Below are 24,296 nucleotides of genomic sequence, written 5' to 3'. Positions count from 1 at the left end.
CCGAGCGTTTGCCTATTGGAGCTTCCTCGCGAATTCTGCGCGTCGATAATTGAAGGTGAAGTCTGAGCACGTCACATGATCGCACCGGCAACCTATGTACTCTATGTGGCAATTAACACCACGTCGAAGCAAACGTGCCTGTTGAATAGCCGGCTTCGGAATGGATGTACCACGACACGCATTCACCGCGAAATGCGCGTTTTACAGCTCGTAAAAGCTCTAATAAATTGACCGTGCGTGTGCGTGTCATAAGGACTAACTTCGAGTTACTCTACACCATTTGATTTTAACATCCCTCTAATATGGCCTTTCGTATTCGATAACAAAGGTGAACTCATAATTAACGTAAGAAAAAAATTAAAATTTATGCTATATAATTTTTTAATTTTAGTTTTATATATATATATATATATATATATATATATATATATAATTTTTTTTTTATTTTCTTGAAATCAGGTTATTTTATATTTTTTCACAGATTTTGTAGAAAAATCCTTCTGTAATCTTTTGAAATAATCATAATTCTGTGTGTGCGTGCTGCAAAATTGAAAATTTTTAATCATAAATAAAATATATATTAGCAAACTATCTTCTAAAATTATGCAAATTTGCCGCGAATCTTCCTCCATATGTCACTCGCGTGTGAAAACGGAATTTGTAACAAATTCGACGCGCTTCAAAATATTCTGCTTATGTTGCAAATAAAAATTTGATGCGCATTTCGACGTTTGCATTTTATCTTAAAAAAAAAAAAAAAACTCAAAGTTTATAATCGCGCGACTGAAAATGCATTCAGATTTGATTAAAGGATGAGGAAGCACGGGGGAGGGGGAGGGGGGGCTATTAACGCACCATTCGCATTATGCGACGTCGTGGCTGCGACCGAGGTAATTTCGTACAAGAAAATATTTATCGGCCAACAAGTTTACCTGGAATAAATCCAGAGGAGGGCCGCCGGCAAACGGCGGGGAGAAGCCGCGTGATGCGGAAAGGGCGAGGAGGATTAAGTTTTCCCGGTGCCTAAGTTCACGAGCCGAGTCGACATAAAGAAAGCGAAAGAGAAAGAGAGAGAGAGAGGGGGAGAGAGGGAGGGGGGAGGGAGGGAGGGAGGGAGGGAGGGCGAGACAAAGAAAGAAGAATAAAGAGAGGACGGGGAGGCGTTCGTGCAGGACGACGAAAAAAGGAAAAAAAGAAAAAAAAAAAAAAACTAGCAGCCCGAGAGGTAAACGGTGCAAATTAAGCGCGGCGCGCGGGAATGCAGTTTTCCTTTCCTGGCGCGGCCGGCGCCGGCATTAGCGCCGCCTCCGAGCTTAACGATCGCCCCCCCCCTCCCCTCCCCCGACCGAAAGAAAACGCCGAAAACTTCCGCTCTTCTTCTTGGGACGATCTTTTTCGTTTTTTTTTTTTTTTTTTTTTTTTTTTTAACGGGCGACAGCTGTCGCGGATCGATTTCGCGGCTCGGTCGCGGCTAAGCTTGTCCCAACATGCTATAAACGTGGCGATATGTCGCGGCCGTTAATGCGGTCGAAAAAGTCGAGGAGAACCATCTTGTCTCGCACGATACATACTTCCTTATATACTCTTAATCTTATATCACGCAGTATCTCTAAACCTTCGAGGTGTGTTTCTTTTTTATACTTATTTATTTGCTTGTTTGCACCGTCTTTTTTGGTTTGGCTATTTTTTTATATTTAATTCGCTTTGTTGATTTTTGTTTATTCTATGTTATATTGTTTCGTGACCATGATTTATTTTTTTTTTTACATATTCCTTTGTTCTTTTAAGCAATGTTTAATTGGATTTATTAGTTCAGATCGTACCAAGACGTTTATTTGTTTTACAGTTACTCTTGATCATATTTTGTTGTTTGTTACTGGACGTTTTCGGGAGGAATACGTGACGTTTCGTAAATAATTTTATAAGACTGACAAGCATGAAAATAATATACATAACTTGTGCGTTGAAAAATTTTTCTAATTTGACACCACATTTGTTTTTTACGTTCCTGTAAGTAAATTTTCTTTTTTTATCACTTTTTTATAACTCAAGCTTATTGTATTTCATATTTGTATTATTTATATTGATTTAAAAATCTTATAGAACACTGAAGATGACCAAATGTTAAAGTCGAAATGTTTGACTCAGGATTAAAGTTTTATTTCAAGCACGAAGATCTGTCTTTTATGCTCCTTTCCTGATTTAATTTACTCATTAGGAGTCTTTATTATTGTTTACTGTTTTATTATTTTTTTATTTATGATTCCTGTTATACTAGGTATTATAGGTTTTTCCTTCCTTCACATCAATTCCATTCGTAACAGAGAAATCTGTAATATTCGATGATTTAATATTCAGTTTATTGTTTATTAAATACGCGATGATGTTGTCATCTCACAGATTCGACTAATATCATATATGGTCTCGCTTTATCGTTTCTTTATCTAGATTAATAATGGATGATGCATCACGATTGTGCGTACAGTGGATTTGGAATTTTTAAGTGGATTTGGAGTTTTTCTAATTATAATTTGACAAATTATGACAATTATTATATTGACAATTTTGACAATTATTATATTGACAAATCAACGTTCAAATATACAAAATAGACAAATGGAAACTCCATTCAACATGAATTTTAATCATGTGAATTTTCTGTATTAAAGTCCTCTACTCATGTACTTTTATTCTTTTTACATTTTAACGGTACTTTTACCGATTAAATAATGTATTTCTTATCGCGATTTTTATTTTATTTTAATGCAATGAAGATGATTCAACGTAAGGTCGAAACGACATTTCTTATACTTTTTGATATTTTCTTCTTATTATTATAATATAATATTTAGTATTAAGATCCTGCTTAGTTTTTATGCTTCTCTATTCAATTCGATCTGTTTCTTTTTTAATTGAAAAAAAAAATACCTTGATTTTAAAGATATATATTAGGCGATACAAGATTGAAAATGTACCGCGAATGAATTAATTATTTGAAAGCATTGCATACACGCGGTTTAAGCATTTTGTAATTCGAGAATTATTGGTAGTATAATAGTATAACAAGTATAATATGTTCTAACGGTTTTCACAAAAATTACTACTACTAGTAAGTTTAATAACAAAAGATACTTTTTTTTATTTCCTAGCAATTTAATGTTCATTTCATAAAAATAAGGAATTCATTTTGCTTTCTACTGCAAATATCATTCAGAATTGAATGATGTAACACATGAATGGAACAAATCTATTTTATCAAAAGTAAAACACGATTGCGAGCGCATGTTTCGTAAAACAGGAATATCGCGGGGATATAAAATGAATTTTCATCGACGTTTACCCGAAATCGAGTTTCGAAATCCGCGTGTCTAACGGAATAATTAAAAAAAAAACAGGCTAGAGCGAACGACGATTAAAGCGACGTTGATGCCTCATGGCGAATTAAATGTTCTGTCAGTATTACAGAGATTACACAAGATGTGAGACATCAATTTAATTGATTGCAACATAAATTCGTCAAAACGCAGCGACGTCGCCCCTCCCCTCTCGCTTAAAATGTTTCGTGTTCTCCGTTACATATCGAAAACATTTCGACGTTGATTTATTCGCTGTCAACCTGCCAGCACGATTGTCCCATATCGTAATGCCTAAAAGTATCGTTTCCGTTTTCAGCATTCTCGAAAACCGGCGCTGATGGAAAATTTGCGAGGCTATTTCGCGAGCAAACTTCATTATAAAACGCGCAAACAATTTGCTCATGTCGACTGGTGATAATGGTTTCCATCGAATTCTATGGCGTTATATATTATGTAATGTTTATGTAATATCGACTTTTACTTCTTGGAATTGTAATAATTAGACGAAAGGAGAATTGGACGGCGATTTGCTAATATTTCTAAGCTAATAAGAGATAACGAGTTGGGGCCAAACTTATTAGAAATTCTTAATAATAATAAAGAATCTATTATAATTTGACTTTAATCTATTAATGACAATAGATAATATGATAAGAAATGTATTTTGAGTATGTATATTATACTCGTATGTAATTTCGTGATATTTCTTCGTAAGAAGTTATAATCCTAATAAATATATTATTTCGACTTTTTCTATAAAAACCGTATAATGTATCTAAAAATACATATAATAACATATAATAACTAATTATTTTCCATTTTTCATATTGCAATCTTTTTTTAAACGAATAAATAAATATGATTTAATAATAAATATAATATAGTGACTATGGAGTAAGATAACGAATGCCAAAAATTACATAATTGTAAATAATTATTTTTCTTCTTGTCCAAATTTATATTTTATTTTCTTAAAATTAAATTATTATAAATGACATTTTTTGTTTAATACCATTTATTGATACTCTATTATGCTATTCATGTATTAATGAAATAATTTATAAAAAAATTCATAAAAAATTCATAAAAAAAATTAATTTTAACTTTCATCATCTTGCTCACATATGTGAGCAAGATGACAAAGCTCAAAATATTTAAATTATACAAAATTTTAACTTATTTACAAATTTTTCAGTTTCTGCAAATAATAATAATAATAATAATAAATAATTATAATTAAAGTTTTAGTTATACAAACAAAAATGATCATTATTTTTATATCATTACGAAAATAAAAAAAATTGATAAACCTTAAGGTCATAATCTTATCTCTTTTTTCCATACTTTTCTTCTTCTGCCTGCAATTCTGAAGAAACATGTAATGTTGTATAGGATACATAAAAAAATCGCTTTCTAATTTATACAAACAAATAACATCAATATTTTATTCAGATCGATATCAAATTATTTGTTAATCTTATTATCGAGAAAGAGAAATCGATCGAAGGAAGAGAAATATAAATTTACTTGATACAATTATTTATCCGAAGAAAATGACATAAAGGATTTTGTAAAATTGTCATAAAGGATTTTGTAAAATCGATTTTATAATATCATTTTCAACTATACAACAGCATCTTATTTATATCGATATTTAATAAATATATATATATATATATATATATATATATATATATATATATATTTATTTTCACGAGAAATTCTTTTGCGTTAAATTTGTTTGTTGTTACGTAGTATCAGAAAGATATATATAATGCATGAAAGTTGCAATGTTTCAGCATGTGTTGTAGCTTTAAAAATACATGACAAGAATGAAACTCGTAGTTGAGTCGAGCTTTTACGTGCTCTTGCCTTAACTTAGCAAAAACCTAAAGTTAGTTAGAATTCTTAACTTAGCAAAATGAAGAACGTAGTTACTACGTGTCTTCAGAGAAGGCAGGATTGTCATTAAATATGTATATACTATAATGTACATTATGTTTGTAGAGAAAAAAAAATTGTACGTTGCTGTTATTAAATATTCTTTCAATATGTACAATCATTTGTATTAAATGACGTACTGTTATTAAGATAATTATTACGCAAATATTTAATTATTAACTAATATTTTCCATTTAAATGTTTCTTATTAATAATTATTAATCAAAGTTCTCTGGCTCGTCCGTACGGATTTGGAGTTTACTTTTATTCCTGAAATGCAATGTTTTAGATAAAATCTGTAAAATCTGTAAAATCCATTCTCGCGCCATTATAAATAATTATCACGAATACGTACAAAGCAAATCTGCTCTCGCTCGGCTCACATTAGAGCCGCTGAATTCTTAAACCATTCGATTCGCTTAACATCACGCGCATTGATTTAGTACTCCCGAGAGATACGTGCCCTAGAATACATAACAAATTCATGTCCATTTCTCGCCCTTCGCACAAGCGCTTGACCGTAAAAACACTCTCAAAGGGCCCGAAGGCCGTTTCGTCGCGTTTGTCAGAGAGAGCCGCCGGCTCTTTCGCCGTTCAGCGTATATATTCGCACGCATTTGTCGACATATTATGCCCGCGCATGCCGACGTTATATCGCACCCATATTGACGCATATTCGCGCATACCAACGGACGCATGCCGCGAAATATTTCGCTTCACGAAGTCATCGATCGTCGACACACACATACACACGACCATACCAATCGCCCCCCCCCTCCCCCCCCCCGAGTGTCAGTGTGTCGGGAGAGCGTGGGCGTTGATCGCGCTGATCTGTAATAGACATCTAATTGCAGTAATGCGCTAATGAGGCTGCGCTGCCCCGGATATCGCATTCCGCGCCGTAATTCCATGCGTCGTTTAACTTCCGAAAACGCGCGCGCGCGCGCGCGCGCGATATTCGTGGATTCCACTCTTAGGATGTGTTTATCCCCGCACGCGTGTATCGAAATTTCCCCCATATATTTGCGCACCGCCGCACCGCTGACACGGATTGGTTTCCCTCGTTTCGTCAAGATTAATTCATTTTCGATATTGCGAAAAAACGCAACTTTTTTTTTTTTTTTTTTCAATTAGTATAATGTCGTTTTTTTTACAGAATTACCGTATGTGTAAAAGGATTCATTTTAGAAGCTATAATTTAATTTTCTGTATTTTACTTTTTTTCCATCCACTTCAATGCCGCGGCTCGGAAAAAGGAATAGCAAATATTTTTAGGGAATTCTTTTTCATATTAACGTTTTGAAAATTTTTTGAAATATTCGTTTTGGAATATTCTCAACCATATAAAAAAATCGGAATTTCCAGACCGGAAGAATTATATAACATTAAACAAGGATTGGTATAATAAAAGAAAAATATACTGTACTTTATTATATTATAAACGTTTTTATCATAGTGCTGTCGTTTTAATTGCTCATTTTTTTAAAAAATTCATAATATTAATATTATTATTAATATCATTATTCTGAATGTGTGTTAGCACGTATATTTTTTACTTCGAATTTACATCCGTTAAACCATAAAGATACAATTTCCAATGCTGTTACATGCGTCAAGAGAAGCAAAGCATTAATTCGTAAAGTAACCGAGTCGCGAGGTCGTGTAAAGTGGGATCGTAGGAGCCCCATAAAATTCGACGAAGACGGTCTTGTCCATTTCTCGAGTTGCGCAAACAGCATTCAACGAGGCGCGAGCGAGAATCGAAAAACACAATAAGTGCTCGCAAATGTAGTTACCACGATTTAGTTGCGGTCTCTCACCGCGAGAGTGAGAGTTATATCTTCTAACCACATTCAATCTTCTCGCGTGAAACTTCCATTAGTTGAAAAGAACAGAAGAGAAAGAGAGAGAGAGAGAGAGAGAGAGAGAGAGAGAGAGAGAGAAAGAAGGAGAGAAAAAGAGAGAGAAAGAGAGGAGAGACAAACATGCCATAGGCGTGTGGAAAGACAAAGGAGCGAACGAAAGGAAGAATAGAATGAAATATAGAAACAAAAATGGATACAGAAGCGGAGATATAGCAGATAGTAGAAATGCGAAAAGGGGAAAAGAGAACGGTGCGCGTGACAGAAAAAGGAAAAGAGAGAGAAGGGAAGATGGACCACGCAATGGTAGAGTCATTTCTCAAACTGCAGCGACTCTGCGTCCTTCTTTCTCTCTTTCCCTCTTCCCTTCTGCCGCTTTGGAGCCGTAAGATCTTTCACCCACTTACCAGCACTTCGCGCTAATTGATTTCAAGTGTAACGAATTGTTTCGGTCACGTCGGACGAACGTTGGGCGCGATATAAATGGGTTACGCGGTATGTAACGATAGAAAGATCATGATGTTTGTACAGAATCAAGATGCACGCGGATTCCAGCTACATTATCGTTAATTTCTTGCATTTCAGGCGATCTTATTGCAGTTTCTAAAATAAAATTATTAAATCACAGAATTTCTCACTTGACGATAGATTCTCATATATTTGCACCATACGTAAACGAATATTTGTTCAGTGCTACAATTAAAATCGAATCCTCATTTTATTGGCTCAAAAATGACTTTCCTAAATAAATGTCATATACGTAGAGATAATAATATAAACATGTGTGTGGGTCATGTGTGTGTGGGGAGGGTGCGCGCGCGCGCGCGCACACACACACACACACACACACACACACACGATGTTTATATTATTATCTCTACATATGTTTATATTATACATACATATATACATATATAGACATGTGTATGTGTGTGTGTATATATACATATATAAAATATATGTGTATGTCGTGTGTGTGTGTGTGTGTGTGTGTGTGTGTGTGTGTGTGTGTACACATACACATATTATCTATGATGTATATGTATATGTATATGTGTGGTTAAATATACTCCAACAGTTGTTATTAGTAGTTTACATAACGATCGAGCGTGCAACTGTAACTTGGTTGTAGAAAGGAAGCACGCGGCAGTCGGTTTAATGGAGCGAATTTCTAATGAAACCCAGCGGGCGGTAACGCTTGTTCCCGTAATTAAAATAAAAAATTGCGCTTCGTAACTCGGCGGATAACGCGCGCGCGCGCACGATATCTCCCGGAATATTTATTATTATCACTCTGCGCCATTGTTACGGCAGCGCAATAGGATTCCCGCTAGCATCTCCGCTCGGGCGTGATTAAAGAGCAGCACGTAGAAGAATCTTGACAATTTGAGGCGCGACTGTCGCGACGCGGTCTTAATTTCAGGAAAATTATGAATGCAGAGCAGAATTCTCTTCCCCCCCATCCCTCCCCCTCTTACGTCCGTTTTCTTACCTGCTTGTGCGCGCGAATATTTACCGGTGCATTTCCACCGGAATATTCGTACAGGATAAATCCGATCTTTGGCTTCCTCCCCTCTTTCTCTCTCTCTCTCTCTCTTTACCAGAATATTTAACAGGCAAATGGTTTAAAAAATATTTGTCATGTAAATCATGATTTGAAGCGATTTTTTGTTAGTAATAAAGTTATAATATAGATATTTATGCCATAAAGTAGCATCAAATAATCTCCTGGATTCCTGTTTTCCCTCCATTCCGACAACACATTGATATTTTCTATATTTTCAATATAAATATTTTGTTGGTCATTTCTCGTTTTCTTCGTAAACCTACAGTTCCCGTATTTAAAAAGCCGATGAGATCCGACCCCCGAAACGAGAATATACATAAAAAAAGATACGAATATCGATCTCCATTTCTCGTAGTAGAAAAAAATATAAAATCGTAGCTGTGCTCGGAAATTTTTTACGAGTTTATTGTAAAATGTTGCAAGCCGTAACAGCAACGGGCGATCCGCTTTTGAAGAATCGTTCTTTTTTTTTCGCGCCGCGTCATGTATAAAACCGAAGTGCGTTTTTGGCGCGTTTCGATAATAAAACCTTTTTACTTTTAGATTAATCTTAATATTTACAATAAAAGCCTATATTCCCATGTTGAACTGAACTTAAGCTCGGCAGAATTTATCGAAAATTTATTGTGTAACGTTTGATGCCTGCTGCAACTATACAAAAGCAGCAATACCAATGTTCAGTTTTCGTTCAATTGCTCTGCCGATGCTCTTATCATCGTGCAAATTGTTCAAATAGCAGCACGGATTTTTTTCAAAAATAGATATAAAGAAGCGAAATGTGTTACCAAATGTTGTGAGAGGCTAAAAAACTACGTTTAAAGGATTTATTGATGCCATAAGTGCCAAAACTTTTGTTGCATTAAAGGCTCTTATGACGTCACTCTATGTATACCGTCTGTTGTGTCAGTTTTGTCCAATGTTACAGCAGTATCCAAAATATTTTTACATTTTATGTGTTTTATTTTCAATAAGAGGAATTAAATAATAATTTTTTTTTTTTATTGAAAATAAAAAGAGATAAGATGTTAAAATACTATGGATGTTACATATTGAAAAAGAAACGCATGCCATAATCGATTTACACATCCATTACACAATACACATCAAATACTAAGAATTTTTTACGTAGAATTTCTATCGAATTCTTTTTATCGAAACACAAGAGTTCATTAGCATATAGCAATGCGATTAGACGTCCATTATGGGAATCGATGCCGTGCTGCGGTCGATGTTACAACACTATATCACCGCTTACAACGGCCTCGATATCGACGTTACAGGCACCAATGCATCTCCTCGGCCATCCATGTCCAATCCAGAATGCGATTTATAATGGCAACAGACGGTTTTTCAAGTCGCAAACGATTAAGTGTTATACAACGTGTTATACAATGATAAACTAAAATGTGAAATTAATTAAGAAAACTAGCGGCACGAGAGCTGTCATATTCCAAAATTATTTTTGTTAAAAAATTCAAAAAAAAAAAAGAAAAAGAGGGCAATTATTTATAATTTTATACTTGTTACTTTACTGAATTATCAACAAATGTAATTTTACGTGTGAATATAAGGGAACAAACTTTTTATCGCGATTAATTCATTATTCAGCATTCTTGTCGCAATAAAATTTCTTTTTTTATTTTCACTTTGTCAAATATGCAAGCAGAAAAACCAGTATTTATATTAGGTTATTGCATATAAAATATCGTTTTCCGAGAGTTTCCGTTTTATAAAGCAAATCGTAAAATGGACGTTTCTTTATGGTTAAATATTGCGTTGAAGTAATACGAGTTTTACAAAAATATACTTTAGTTTTTATAAAATGTTTACAACTTTTCAAATTATAAAAAAGTAAATATTTCAGAAATATTACTTTATGATTGTAAAGTCAAACATACCGTTAGAATAACAAATAACCCATATAATAAACTTTATTAATGTAATAATATTTGTTACCAGTCATATATAATTCATTATTCCGTAATTATTATTATCACAAGTTAATTTCTCTAAACTGGAAGATTGTCAAAGGCTCCTTGAACTTAAATATTTGCTCTCTCTCTCTCTTTCTCTTATTTTCTTTTGTTTCGATTTCTTCAATGTGACACCAAGACCAATGAGGGCCTAATAAAGTCGGTCAACTGGTTCCATTCCCCAATAACTTCTTATAGTGTGTGTCTCTTTTTCTCGCAATTCGTTTCTCTCGCAAACGTAGGTCTCCGTAACTGCTAGTTCGGATCATCATAACAATAGTCGAAACTGCGTGGTAAACTATGCTCGGTAAAATTCTCGGAATTCTTGATTGTTGCGAAAACAAATTACGACCGCGAACGAACGAAAAATTGTGTTGCTTTAAAAATAACATTTACATGGAAATATTTGTTTGTACGATCTGATTTTAGAACGTTGTTTCTCATATTGGGCATTTTTTAGATACTTTATATACATTGTTTAGTCATCCCCCCCCCCCCCACACACACACACACACACACACACAAAGCGGAAAAGTATAAGAAATAATAATTCAATTAATATCTGTTTATTATAAAGTAAAGAATATTAAGTTACTCATTATTCTGTGAAAGCTTTTTTGTTGAGATTTTAGGAAATAGTAAAATTCTCTATTGTACTTTTTCTGATATCTCATGTTTTTATCGAATTTTATTTTTATTCTATTAAATTTATTATTATATTTTAATTCTATTTAATTTATTATTATATTTAATTATTACATTAATCAATACCAATTAATTTATTTCTGATATAAATTATTTTACTAAGTTGCTATTTAACACGTTCATTTTTTTATCTATTATAAAATTTTTAATAATCCTAATAAATATGTAGATTCAATAAAATATTAATTTTACCATAATACATTTAATGTTTCTTGTCCCAAGTTTTGCTAGTGGATAATGATACTAAGGATCGATAAAACGGTGCTGTCGGCTAGCATTATCTCGATTCTTCTTTTTTATTCCCCGACGTCTGACATTTCCAATTGTTTCTAAATCGATGTCACTTTCTTACAGCAGAGACAATTATATCACGTCATAAAGCAGTCGAAGAACAATTTATCGTTCATCCTTCACGTTTGAGTCGTCTTGTCGTTTTAAAGAGATCAAAATTGGAAAGTTATCGATTTCAGTCATTAAAGATTGAAGTATTAGATATCATATGAAATTCTATGATTGATAAAAGTAATATAGATGAAACAGAATATTCATTCAAACAGAATATTCCATTTAGTATTTTTTTTTTTTGTTTTTTTGGTTATTGTAATACAGCAGTGCACGTAATTACTGATGATGCTTAAAAATTCACATGTCAATCTCGAAGAAACTAGTAAGTAAAGTGAATAAGTAAACCTTCCTTCATATCTCGACTTTTGCCGCGCTCATTGATGAGCTTTTCATTTCGAACAGCAAACTACTAGAAATTAATTTATTGTTGCAATTAACACTGACATATTTTGCAACGCGAAGAAACCCTCGTATGAAAATCGACACTCTGTATCCAAAATTAGTTGGCTTTGCACGCAATGCTTTGCCCAATTTAATGCTTTCAGCATAATGACAACTTTGTTTTCATCAATTTTCCGGTTACTCGAATCTATACATAACTTTCACATTATGTTATTATTTAAACATTCGAATATAGATATTCACAAATTAAGGATAATATCATTTTAGTAAATATAAGAATGAAAATTAAAAATTTGCTATGTATTCGTTTGTTATAAAAAAGATATAATCTTGTAGCGATTATTGTTACAAACATAATTATTTTTGCGTATTTTATATATTTTTGTTTATTTATATTTAATAAATTTTTAATTAAAAGTTTCAGATATTTATGTTTTAAAAAGTTATAATACAGATATACATAATATATTATAACTTTATTGTTCATCATTCTGCTTTTTCCTTCTTTTAATCGACTATTACTGTGGCGGAAAATAAGCCATTTTTTTTTTAATTCTAATTGACGTTGATTATTTTTGTACAATTACATTAGCCAGTTTTTCTAATTAAGCGATGTGTTTGTTCAAATTTATTGTTTTGTTATTTAGTTGTAGTTTGTGATAAAGAATTTCTCGATAATCTCACCAAACACTTAACAAAACTTTACGCGGATGTAATCCTGGCTTTGCGGTTTGCTGAGGCAACTCATTTTCATTACACTGACTTCATTTCTATATAGGACTTCGATATAGGATTTCTCGCTGCCAATTACTAAACGTTTCAAGGATTCTTCATTTAAATTTTACAGATACACGTACATAAAGCGTTAAACAAAATTCTAACAACTTTGAAATAATTATTTATATTAAATTTCCGCATACTTAATCAAATATTTATTATACTAGTGTGTTCCATAAGCCGAGATCAATCACTCACGAGATGAATGAGGATCCAAGAACAAGAAAGAAAGTTGGTATGAACATAGCTCTGAAAATGTATTGTTTTCGAATTATCGTCATTTTTATTTAAGTTAAAATTTGAAATTGCTTTGCTTTCAAATTTTTTTGTCAAAATTGAGAGAAGAGACGGTCTTTATGAATTTTATTAATTAAAGTCGAGTAAAAGTTGCGTGCTGCTTTAGTATTGCTCGAGATTGTGTAGTTCTGATCTCTATCAAGAGATGCTAAGCGAGCTGTATCTCCACGTGGATCCTGCGTATTGCTAAAGCAGCATGCAACTTTTATTTAATTTTAATTATATTTAATTAAGGTCAATGTCCCAATTAATGACAAAGTTACCTCATCATGAAAATAAATTAATAAGTTACCGATACATACGTCATAATAAGTGCACAAAATTAATCTTGTTGAATAATTTGAACATTAAAGATTCTGATAAAATTAAATTTTCTTACTTTTTCAAAACTTATTAATTTATTTATTATATCTTTATAAACATCGTTTCATTTTTGTGACACATTTAGTGACACATAAATTTGAAATTGTTCCAATTTGTTCACATTTGCTGGTCTATATTACTGATAGGTGATAGACATATAATCATCCCTATCACTGATATGTCATAGGAATAGAAACGTCCCTATCACTGACACGTCATACAAATAGGAATGTTCTTTTATTGATATATAACGAATATAAATAGACATGAAATTTTAACTTATTATACGTTTTGACATTAAGTATTGTTATTGAATACAAAAATGAGAAAAAGCAACATAACATTATTATATATATTTGTGATATATATATATATATAATATGTGATATATCTATCTATTATTATTTTAATTATTTGCAATTTTACTTTTAAGTTTTCTTTTTGCATAAACAAAATCATTTTGCATAAAGATTTTCTTCATTTTTTAATTTTTTTTCTTCTTTTTGTTTGATTTTTCATTTTTTTCTTCTTTTTTCAAAACTCTTTTTAGTTTTGCTTCCTCCTGTGTTCTCTTTTTTTCGATAGCATTTTCTTGACGTTTTTCTCTTTCTTTCTTCAATTTCATTTTTTATTTTTTGAGACTTTTCAATAGCTTTAGCAGTATAATATGCTTGCCATTGAGTGGAAGTAGCCACTGACAGAATTTTTTCTTTTTTACCGATACTTTTTTATCTGTTCTTTTTGAAATCCTGGCCAAAATAAAATAGATCTAAACACTTCTGGCACTTCAGAAGGAATATTACATTCTGTAGTTTGATTATCTGTAAATTAATTATTTGTATAGCAAAAAGATTATTTCACATATTTACATAGACTTTCTTAAATTCAGATTATTTACCAATTTGACTCGAAATGAAAGCTTTACCAGATGTTTTATTAATTGATGAACTTTTTTCTTTAGTCAGAGAAATAGATTTAAAGATCAATAACATTTTAATCAAAGTAGAAGTTTTAAATAAAATCAATAAATCAATAAATAGAATCTGAATAAAATATTGATATTATATCTGCAACATACCTATTAGAAAAAGTTTCTGGATTTATCGAATTTAAAATTATTACCGAATTTTCTTGATCATTAGTGTTATCTTTAAATAAAATAGGTGTTATTTCTGTAATATCCATGATCTAAGTTGCTTCAACAAATTGTTCAGTTGTTGCATTTGTAACAGGAATTTCAATTCTTTCAAGCGTGCACATGGAATTTTCAGTGTTATTTTCACTGACGATTAAGTCATTCTCATTTCCAATTATTAACATATCATGTATTACACCAAAGATAAATTTTCAGTTTCATTTTTAATTATTGTAAAATTATCTATTGTACTATTACTTGTAGTTATTATTTCACTGGTATCAATATTTGTAACAAAGTTCTCTTCTATATAAGATTGCGTGATGTCTATCATCACTTTTTAAAAGAAGAAATGGAAAATAGAAATTAAAACATAGTAAAAGTAACAGTATAGAGAAAGTAAGAAAAAAGAGAGAATAATCAAAATAAAATATGTGAATTAAGTGGAGAATTAAAAATTACTTGGAAGATTTTGAAGTGACAATTAAAAGTTGAAAAGTCCTTTGTTTTCAAGTTGACCGTCCCAAATTCCTTTTTTCTTAGCCTTCATAGAGGTCTTTAATGTTTCAACATCTATATATGGTTCAAAAAACTTTAAATACTTCTGTTGTTCTTCCTTTGAAAATTCTTGAACATTAGTATTATGAACATTTATATTTTGTTTCATTAACAAGCTGTTATATTGCAAAGCATCCGCAGAAAACGGGAAAAGTCCATATGCTCGAAATCCATTAGCCATTATTTCTGGAACATTCAAAGTTTGTATGCTTTTATCCAATAATGACACAAAGTCTTCTTTTCTTAAGCGTTTTCGAGATTGTTCTATACGCCATTCTTGCAGGCCATTTTCTTGCCGCTTTTAATGGACGAAAAAATGCTACGTCTAAAGGTTGCATTAGGTGAGTAGCATTTGAATATAGTGCTTTAATTCGATACCATTTTGAATACAAAACTGCGATAATGGCATTGTTAAATGAGAACAATGACCATCAACATAAAAAAATAACAGGACGAGGAAATCTCATCGTGTAAAAGCCATGGATGAAATATATTGCTTATATATTCAAAAAATGTTTCCGTTATCATCCAACCTTTATCAGATTTTCCAATGCCCCAATCTTTTGGTATACTTTGAGAAATACTATATGGAAATTCGTTGATAGGGAAACATAATCATAGGAGGTGGCAATTGACCATTAGCATTTGTCATGAAAAGAACTGTCAAACATTCTTTATCATCATTTTGTGTAAAATTATATACGGCTTTATCGCCTCTTTTTATTAGAACGCGTTCTCCTTTTGGACAAAGAAAGAATGCTGATTCATCGCAATTAAATACTCGAGATTTATCAATATCAATGAGTTGCATCAAATGTTGCTTTACTTCTGCAAATCATCCTCATAATACTGTTTCTGTTACAGATACTCGATTATGAGAAAGATTCCGTGAAATTATTGATGTAATTTCTGGATATTGTCTTAAAAAAAATTCATACCAATGGCGTCCAGGACGCCCATTCTTGAATGGTATATCTCGTGCCAAGTTTTTTATCAATAATTGCACGCTATTAATTAATTGAGTTTTTGTAATACGAAAGCCTCGCTGACTGAGATGAATAATCCATTTTACAACTTTAGCTTCTTCATCTTTAGTTAGAAATGGTGTCGGATCCACATTTTTTTCCAATTGGCAATTTTCCTTTATATTTATGCAAAAGTATAGTTCTGGATATGGACAGTAGTAAGAACTTTTTCGAGGTTATCTGAATATTTTTTTCTCAGCCTTTTAATTGTCATATCTCTAAATAAAACTGTTTAAAATAATTTCACAAGTAAGTACATTACTTAAATAAATTTGTAATAGAAAATAATAGATAATTGTTGGAATCACAAATTGATAAAGAATCATGAGTGTTTTAATACTTTCTTAAACAATACAATGTATATTTAGATTAAAAACTCTAGTAATTATCATATAAAGAATCGTAAGTGTTTTACTTAATACTCACATGTGACAATCAATACATAGATTAGGAACTCTATCGACTATCACAAATTGGTACAGAATCATGAGTGTCCCTATTACTGACTTAAATATGACAATTTAGATTAGCAATTCGTATTTGTATTAATTTTTTAAATTTTGAAAGGATAAGTTACGATATTAATGCTATTCCTTAATTCAATAATAATTGATATTTATAAATTACATGTCTTTTTTTAAAATAAGAACATTGTTATCGTTTTATATCATATTTATTTCGATTGTCTATAATAAAGGCAAACAAATATTTTTGTACTGATTAATGACAAATGTATTAACTAAAAAAAATATGTATTTTGTGACATTTACAATTTACTTATAATGTTCCTTAATATCTATTTAACGTTGAGTGCTTTTTATTTAGTTTTTATTTACTTTTAGCTTAATAATAGCTAGAATCAATTGACAAAGGGACCGTCGATATATTCGTCTCCTCATAAGCTATCAGTGAGCAATTGCTCGATTTGTCACTGTTAGTAGCATGCTTATAAATATGCTTATGATCATATAATATTTTACCGTCACATTTACAAAAGTGTTTAATTTTATTCAAAATTCATTGTAATAAATGATATGCACAATTTTGAATATCAACATTGAATACGACGATTTTTTAGAATGAACATTGATCTATATTAATTGATTTATTGAGAAAGAAAAATACGATTGTCATAAATTGGGACATTGTCACTAATTGGGACATTTACCTTATGCCATAAGATTCACGAAGATCATCTCTTTTTTTAATTTTGACCAAAAAATTAGAAAGCGAAGCAATTTCAAATTTCAAAATTGTTAAAAAAAATGGTGATAATTCGAAAACAACGCATATTGTATACTCAAGTTCTCATCAATTTTCTTTCTTGTCTTCATTCATTTCACGACCTGTGAACGGTATTACTCCGCGTTTCATTCAGTTTGTGATATTCGCTATAAGACGATAAGGCTGCATCGCGTATCCGTAGGATTTTCGGTTTTCCCGACACGTCCGCTCGCAGGGGACGTCGATGCGGCTGTCAAGGAGGCAACCGGAAGCCGTCGAGATAGCTTTCGTAACCGATCGCGAAACGAGAGAGGACGCTACGCGACACCGGAGCACACGGTTTAAGCACCACCGAGGCTCGGCTGATTTAGAAGCGCCAGAAGGATAAAGTTCGCCCGAGGCCTCCCTCTGGAAATCTTTAGGCGACGAAAGTTTTCGACTTATTCGCGGCACATACCGTCACAGAAGACGCCGCGATGCATCGCGCGTTGCATGCATAGCAGCAGCGGCGATGCATCGCGAACGCGCCAGCCAGCCAGCCAACCAGCGGCGGCGGCGACGGTGGCGGCGGTGGCGGTGGCGCACGGTAAACTATCGCGAAAGTGTATTTAACTCGTTGGCGAAACTTGCCGTACAGAAACGTCGAATTCCAACTTCTCTTCGGTCTGTTGCTGCTCGGTCGCGCTCGGTCGTTTCCCGCCGAAAAATGTCCCTTCGTCCCGACCTCTCGATGCTAATTACGGTGACCGCTGGAAATTACTTCGATCTTTTACTTAAATGTAGATTTATGCGCGCGTGTGACGTGCTCTGATAGAACAGAAACAACGACATATCAAACGAACGGATTTTTTTTTTTCATTTAATTTTTATAATTTATTTATTTCACGATAAACAGAATTTACAGAGCTTCGATGAACGCTGTCTGGTTTGCGTAGATCCAGTCTTTCGGTATCTTCGATAAAAAATGTCGAGGAATTTAATCTGACTGTGATCGTGTAGTTTAATTAAAATAGTACGCGTGATTCTGTTTCTTATTTTATCTGTTATGGATGAAAGTATATTTCTGTCAATTATTTAATTATAACTGAATTAATTAAATAACATATAAAATAACAATTGACATTATATACACATTTCTTATGTACATATTTAGTCTCATTTTTATTTCATATTTCTCTCTTCTAAAAACAAAATTTTTTCTATTCTGTTTTGTTGATCAATTTATATTATTAATAATTTAGATTAATAGTGATAATGCCATTAAATTAAGTATTATTTCTCATTTCATTTATTTTTATATTAAAGTTTTATATAAAATTCTGTTTCAACAACAAGCACATCATATTTTCAAAAATTTAATTCAGTTGTAATCGCACAACAATTAAAACTAAGATATCGTTTGGTAATAATATTTGCTATTTTTTTTTTTATTTTTACCTTGGTTTTAGTTTTCTAAGTAATATTTTCCCTGTTATATCTTGTGGATTAAGTTATTATATATTACTATTCGCATATTCATAAGTTTTTTGCAATAAAGGCACGTTTTATTTTTAGTAATTTAATTATGCAAATGTTATTTTTACTCTTATGTACATATAGAATGTACATATAGAATTATATATAGGTAATGAATTACATAATGTTCTACGCATGTATGATGGCAGTCTCTCATAAAAAGTCAGAGTGTCACATATATGTAATTATGTGTGTAAATGTATTAATGAATATTTTTATAAAATATATATATATATATATATATATATATATATATACTCATAAAACGTCTGCATCCAAGCATTTTTAAACATAACTGCACAATCCATCGATGTAATATCAGTGCTTATGAAAAAATTGCTTTAATCATTGGCAAATAAGGAAGGAATGCTCTACCGTTAAAAATTATGTAGCAAGAGTTTAGGAATTTAATCTTTCTAGCGGCTTGAGAGAAATCTCCTCTCGGGAGATAGAAAATATGGTTTAAACGTGCTGGCACGACGAGAACTGTGTGAAGACTCGAGGAGGTAAAATGAAGACACAACTAGAAAGATTGAAGGGCGGTCGGGGGATAAGGTCAGATGTGAAAAAGTAGTACGACGACAAAAGTTGAAATGAAATCAACATCGGATTCTTCGTTGAGACTAACGACCACTATAATTAGAGAACCGCCGAATCCGCCAAAGTTTCCAAACCGCATTGGTTGGCTGACTTTTCAATTTCGCGGAAGAAAGATCCGCAGTGCTCGGTGAAAGTTCGTGCTCGCTCAAATTAAATCCGGGGATGTTGTTGCATTCAATCTCTGTAATGGCGACCGAACCATAAGCGGTCGCTCGTTACATCGATGCTCGCCAATCAAAAGAAATTGTTTTCGATAACGTCCTTAATTCTTTCGGCCGTGAATAACAATTTTTTCATATCGTTATTGCGCTCACTTAATACTGTTAAAAATAAATTAAAATGTCCGTTTGACAGATCAATAATATGCATGTGTAGAGTTTAACGGTTTTTTATTATCAAATTGTGTAAAAAAAAAAAACGTGCCCGTAATTTTTATGAAAAATCGGATAAGTTTTTGTTTAGTATTTTATAATTTCTAATAAATGATAATTATATATAATTATTATTATATTAAAAAATTAGTTTCTTCACAATATCCATCAAAATGGCAAACAATAAATTTTTTAAATTTGATTATCATACTCCTTTTAACCTTTAATCTTTTTAATTCAATTATTAATCTAATCAATTTCTTCAGCTCGATAAATAATCAAAATTAATTAAAATCTTAGATGAAAAATAGATAAATTTAAACATATATAATTTAGTATTCAGAAGATAATATATCGTTAAAATACCATTCACGTTAAAATATCATTCAGTGAAAATAAAATCATGAATTTATTTAACTTTTATCTGCAAGAATCAGACGCATAACATATTTAATATTTGTAACTATAATATAACTATGAAAATGGAACGATATTTTTAGTAACTCCTTTAATAAGATGAAGTGACATAGTAGATTCTAATAATAATTATTATAAAAGCTATCAAAATGTCACTCTGGCATGAACGTCAAAACGTAAATAACCGCGTATTCCGCGCATGTGGAGGCAATACGAACGATACATGTACGTCAAAGGAACTTTGCAGTAATAGCATTCATGAGGTGGATAAATAAAGAGGGAAAAGTAAAAATAGGAAAACCTATAATAACATTTTTAATACCGAACAGCATTTAAATGGCTTTCATTCTCAAATCCGGATGTGAAGCCATTTATTTGTTCGATAATTTTTTTTTACAATCGCTGTAGTTGCAGCGGATTGTTGCCGATAGCAGCAAAAAAATGTCATTTACAGTAAAATTTAATTTAAACCGTAATATCTCGATTCGTCAAACATCATGCTCACGTGCAAGGATAAGCTGTATAAACAGTCGCGTGGCGTCAAATTATAAAAATCTTTTCGCGTTCAAACTATTAAATGAAAATTCACCGTTGACGTTTAATAGTAAAATAAAAAAATATGTCGAAACAAATTTGAAATTTAAAACCTTTCGACGCGCTTTTGATCGAAACGCGCGATAACTGAATACCCCCTACTTTTCCTTCATTTGTCACTCTCTCTCTCTCTCTCTCTCTCTCTCTCTCTCTCTCTCTCTCTCTCTCTCTCTCACACACACACACACACACACACACACACACACACACACACACACACACACACAGTTTTCAGAATCATGCAATACTCGTTCCAATTCATAGATATGTTTGATCCTCTCAAATGAAGAGCCACGTTACAACGGTTAATTAAAGAATTAAATGTGTGCGCAAACGCGATCGGCATTATCTCTGTTGTTGCAGGACGTGGTCTACGTCCATCGAAATTTTACTTCAACGAATGCGTCAGCTTCGCATTTATCTAACAAGCGCGGCAACGGTTACGATATGTAATAATTATTTGCGCAGTGAAGTTATACGGCTGCGAAGGGTACAAAAGCAACAAGCATCCATAGAAGCGCATTCAAATTTCAATCAACGAATCGATTTACCATTTTGTACCTCGTCGCCAGTTAATAAAGTTATGCCCGCGAATACTCACAGGTCTGTAGATAAACGATGTGAGCGAAACATTCCCTGAGAAATAAATATTTTTTTTTTCATCGTACATATTCCTTTAGCATTGACGTACATATATGATTAATTGCATTCTTACGTAATAACGCATACATTATTTTTTATTATTTTAAATACTACATTAACACATTTATTTTTATGAATAAATAAACATATCCAAATTAGCATCTTTTTGAGTTAATTTTATAAAAATTTTATTAAAATGTACAAAAAATATATATTCATAAATATAAATTAAATACATGATAATTTAAATATTTAAGACATGATCATAATAATGTCAGTTTGTACTAAACAAAAAGAAAGAAAGTATAAGAGAAAGCTATAAAATCTTTAAACGTATAATTTTAATAGAGTCAAAACTATCAAACTTTTCACTTATAATTTCCTTATCAGTGTTTCACAATCGCTTGCAATTATAAACTTTATCGTAATTAGTCTCCTAGTAAATGTTCCCCCTTGAAAGGGCCGATTTTCTGACGATTTTAGAGCTGCCATTTTATCCCGAGAGTCGTTATCTTCTCATCCAGGATCGCGACATCAAGCGCGACATTTATGAACCCGGAGACTCACAAGGATATTAATCTTTGTGAAGAAAATGGCGCGATCAAAGGGCGTAAGGACGGAATAAAATTCTTCTGGGGAATTCGTCCGATTCGTTCCCTATCTGCGAGGGTAACGTACCGCGAAAGGCCTTTCAGATTATTACACCTTAGCGCTCGCGCAGGTCGAAGGGTGAAACGAGAATCGCGGTTTGCAACAAGGGGTCAGCTTGCTCGTATGCGCAGTTCAGCGACTCCCTTCTCTAAGATATACCGTGTATTATCGTGCCTTCGCTCTCTATGTACTCCGCATCCTGCACCGGATATGCGCTCACACGGTTACGGATACACGAACACGCTTTTACGTAACTCACATGCGCGAGGATGTAAACTCCTATCCTCACATGCTCGTTAATGCGCCAGACGATACTGCGGTTCCTAATTTACTAGCAAAACTTGATTTTCGGTCGAAATGATATTGTTCACTTTAGATAAGTGACGGTAGCGAATTCTTAAGCTCGAAAATATGCCCGTTACGAATTTGATCGTAAGCGATTTAAAAAAAAAAAAAAAAAAAAACAAAAACATACTTTTATCAGCAACGTCACAATTTCTCTTTATTTTTATTTTAAATTTATAATTCAAATAATTTATAATTCAAATATTCAGGTATATTTGGAAAAAATAAATTATGCGCTTATGATTTGGCTTAAACGTCACGCCATTAAACGTTAAACGAATAGTCACATCTTTGTATTTTATGCTATAAAATTAACACCATTAATATAAATTACAATTATTTTCATGTTATTGTCATGCTGTGTTTAAATTTAATATACATATACACATATAAATAATTTAATTTTATCGGTTTATATTGTTATACGCAAAATCGCATAAATTTATTTATTTTTCATATTAATGACGCAGTTAAGAGAATAATATTTTCCTAACTAAATCTAAATTTAGAAAGAAAGGATAATCTTTTTAGAAAATCCACTTTTCTTATTTTGTAATTCATTGACTTTGTAAGAACGGAAGCGAGCTAAAGTTCGAAAATGTACGATTCTATCCCGGCGGTTGTCTAGGAGCCTTACCTTCAGTTAATCCGGCAAACGAAAAACGGCTGGTCAAGGTAGTACATTAAGAATCTTTATGCTCGATTTCACGCGTAATAAATGAAGTCGGGGGCGGATAAAGCCGGCGAGGGAGTGAGAACTGAATTTATTCGCAAAAGAATTTATTTGTTGTTAGTGGTACTACGTATTAATCACAGACTTTCGCAATCGGAGAAAGCAGAAATAATAAATAAGGATAATCGAGCTAGAAAGTACGTTGCCAACGTAAAAAAAACGCCGCAGTACAATGAAACATGAACAATGAAACAAAGTAAAATGCATTCTATCTAATGCGATTCATTCAAATTAATCAAACTGGAATTATATACTTTTAGCAAATGTTTTTATTATAAAGATGTAATCTTTTCGTAATTATAATTTTGCATAATTTATTGAAGATGGTCATAAACTGCAAAATTCATAAAAACAGAGAGAGAGAGAGAGAGAGAGAGAGAGAGAGAGAGAGAGAGAACAATATATGTATATTGTTAATAAATAAATTATATGTATAAATATATATACACTTATATTTATTATAATATATAAATTTGTCCTAAGTAAAATTCGCTATTTTAAAAAATTGCAATAGGTGTAAGGTCACAGAACGGATATTTGCTTCGCTGGGTCGCAGATGTAAGCGTTATACGTTAGATCGACTTGTAATAAGTTGTAACCCCATTCTCAACACGAAAAATCGCTTTGCTGCGACCGAATCAAGTCGCGACCAGTTCACCCGACGCGGGTGAGGGAAAGGGAGGGAAAAAAAGGAAACGCGACATTTTTACCGCCCCAACATATAAAATGGCTCACGATCAATTGCACTCGACAATATTGAGAGGGCAAAGGAGGAATGTGGTATACGAGGGGATACAAGGCGAACAAGGAAAAGCGATGCTCATCGAACCTTAAAATATGCCCTTATCATATTGCCCCATCCCGTGTTAATGCCTCATCCTCCAGCCTCTGTCTCCCT

At 32.4% G+C, this 24,296-nt stretch overlaps 1 protein-coding gene and 1 pseudogene across 7 annotated transcripts in view; both read right to left on the bottom strand.

Moving 5' to 3' along the window:
- The window catches only part of LOC105431000 (protein turtle homolog B), a 276,488-nt gene that overhangs the window by 229,502 nt on the left and 22,690 nt on the right, over positions 1 to 24,296 (bottom strand). The window lies entirely within an intron of this gene.
- Positions 1,392 to 16,476, bottom strand: LOC148936342 (uncharacterized; annotated as a pseudogene).

Source organism: Pogonomyrmex barbatus, unplaced genomic scaffold, assembly GCF_055798465.1.
Source record: "Pogonomyrmex barbatus isolate J1 unplaced genomic scaffold, ASM5579846v1 scaffold23, whole genome shotgun sequence".
Classification (NCBI taxonomy): domain Eukaryota; kingdom Metazoa; phylum Arthropoda; class Insecta; order Hymenoptera; family Formicidae; genus Pogonomyrmex; species Pogonomyrmex barbatus.
The sequence above is the reverse complement of the archived record's forward strand: the minus strand, read 5'-3'. Positions and strand labels throughout refer to the sequence as shown.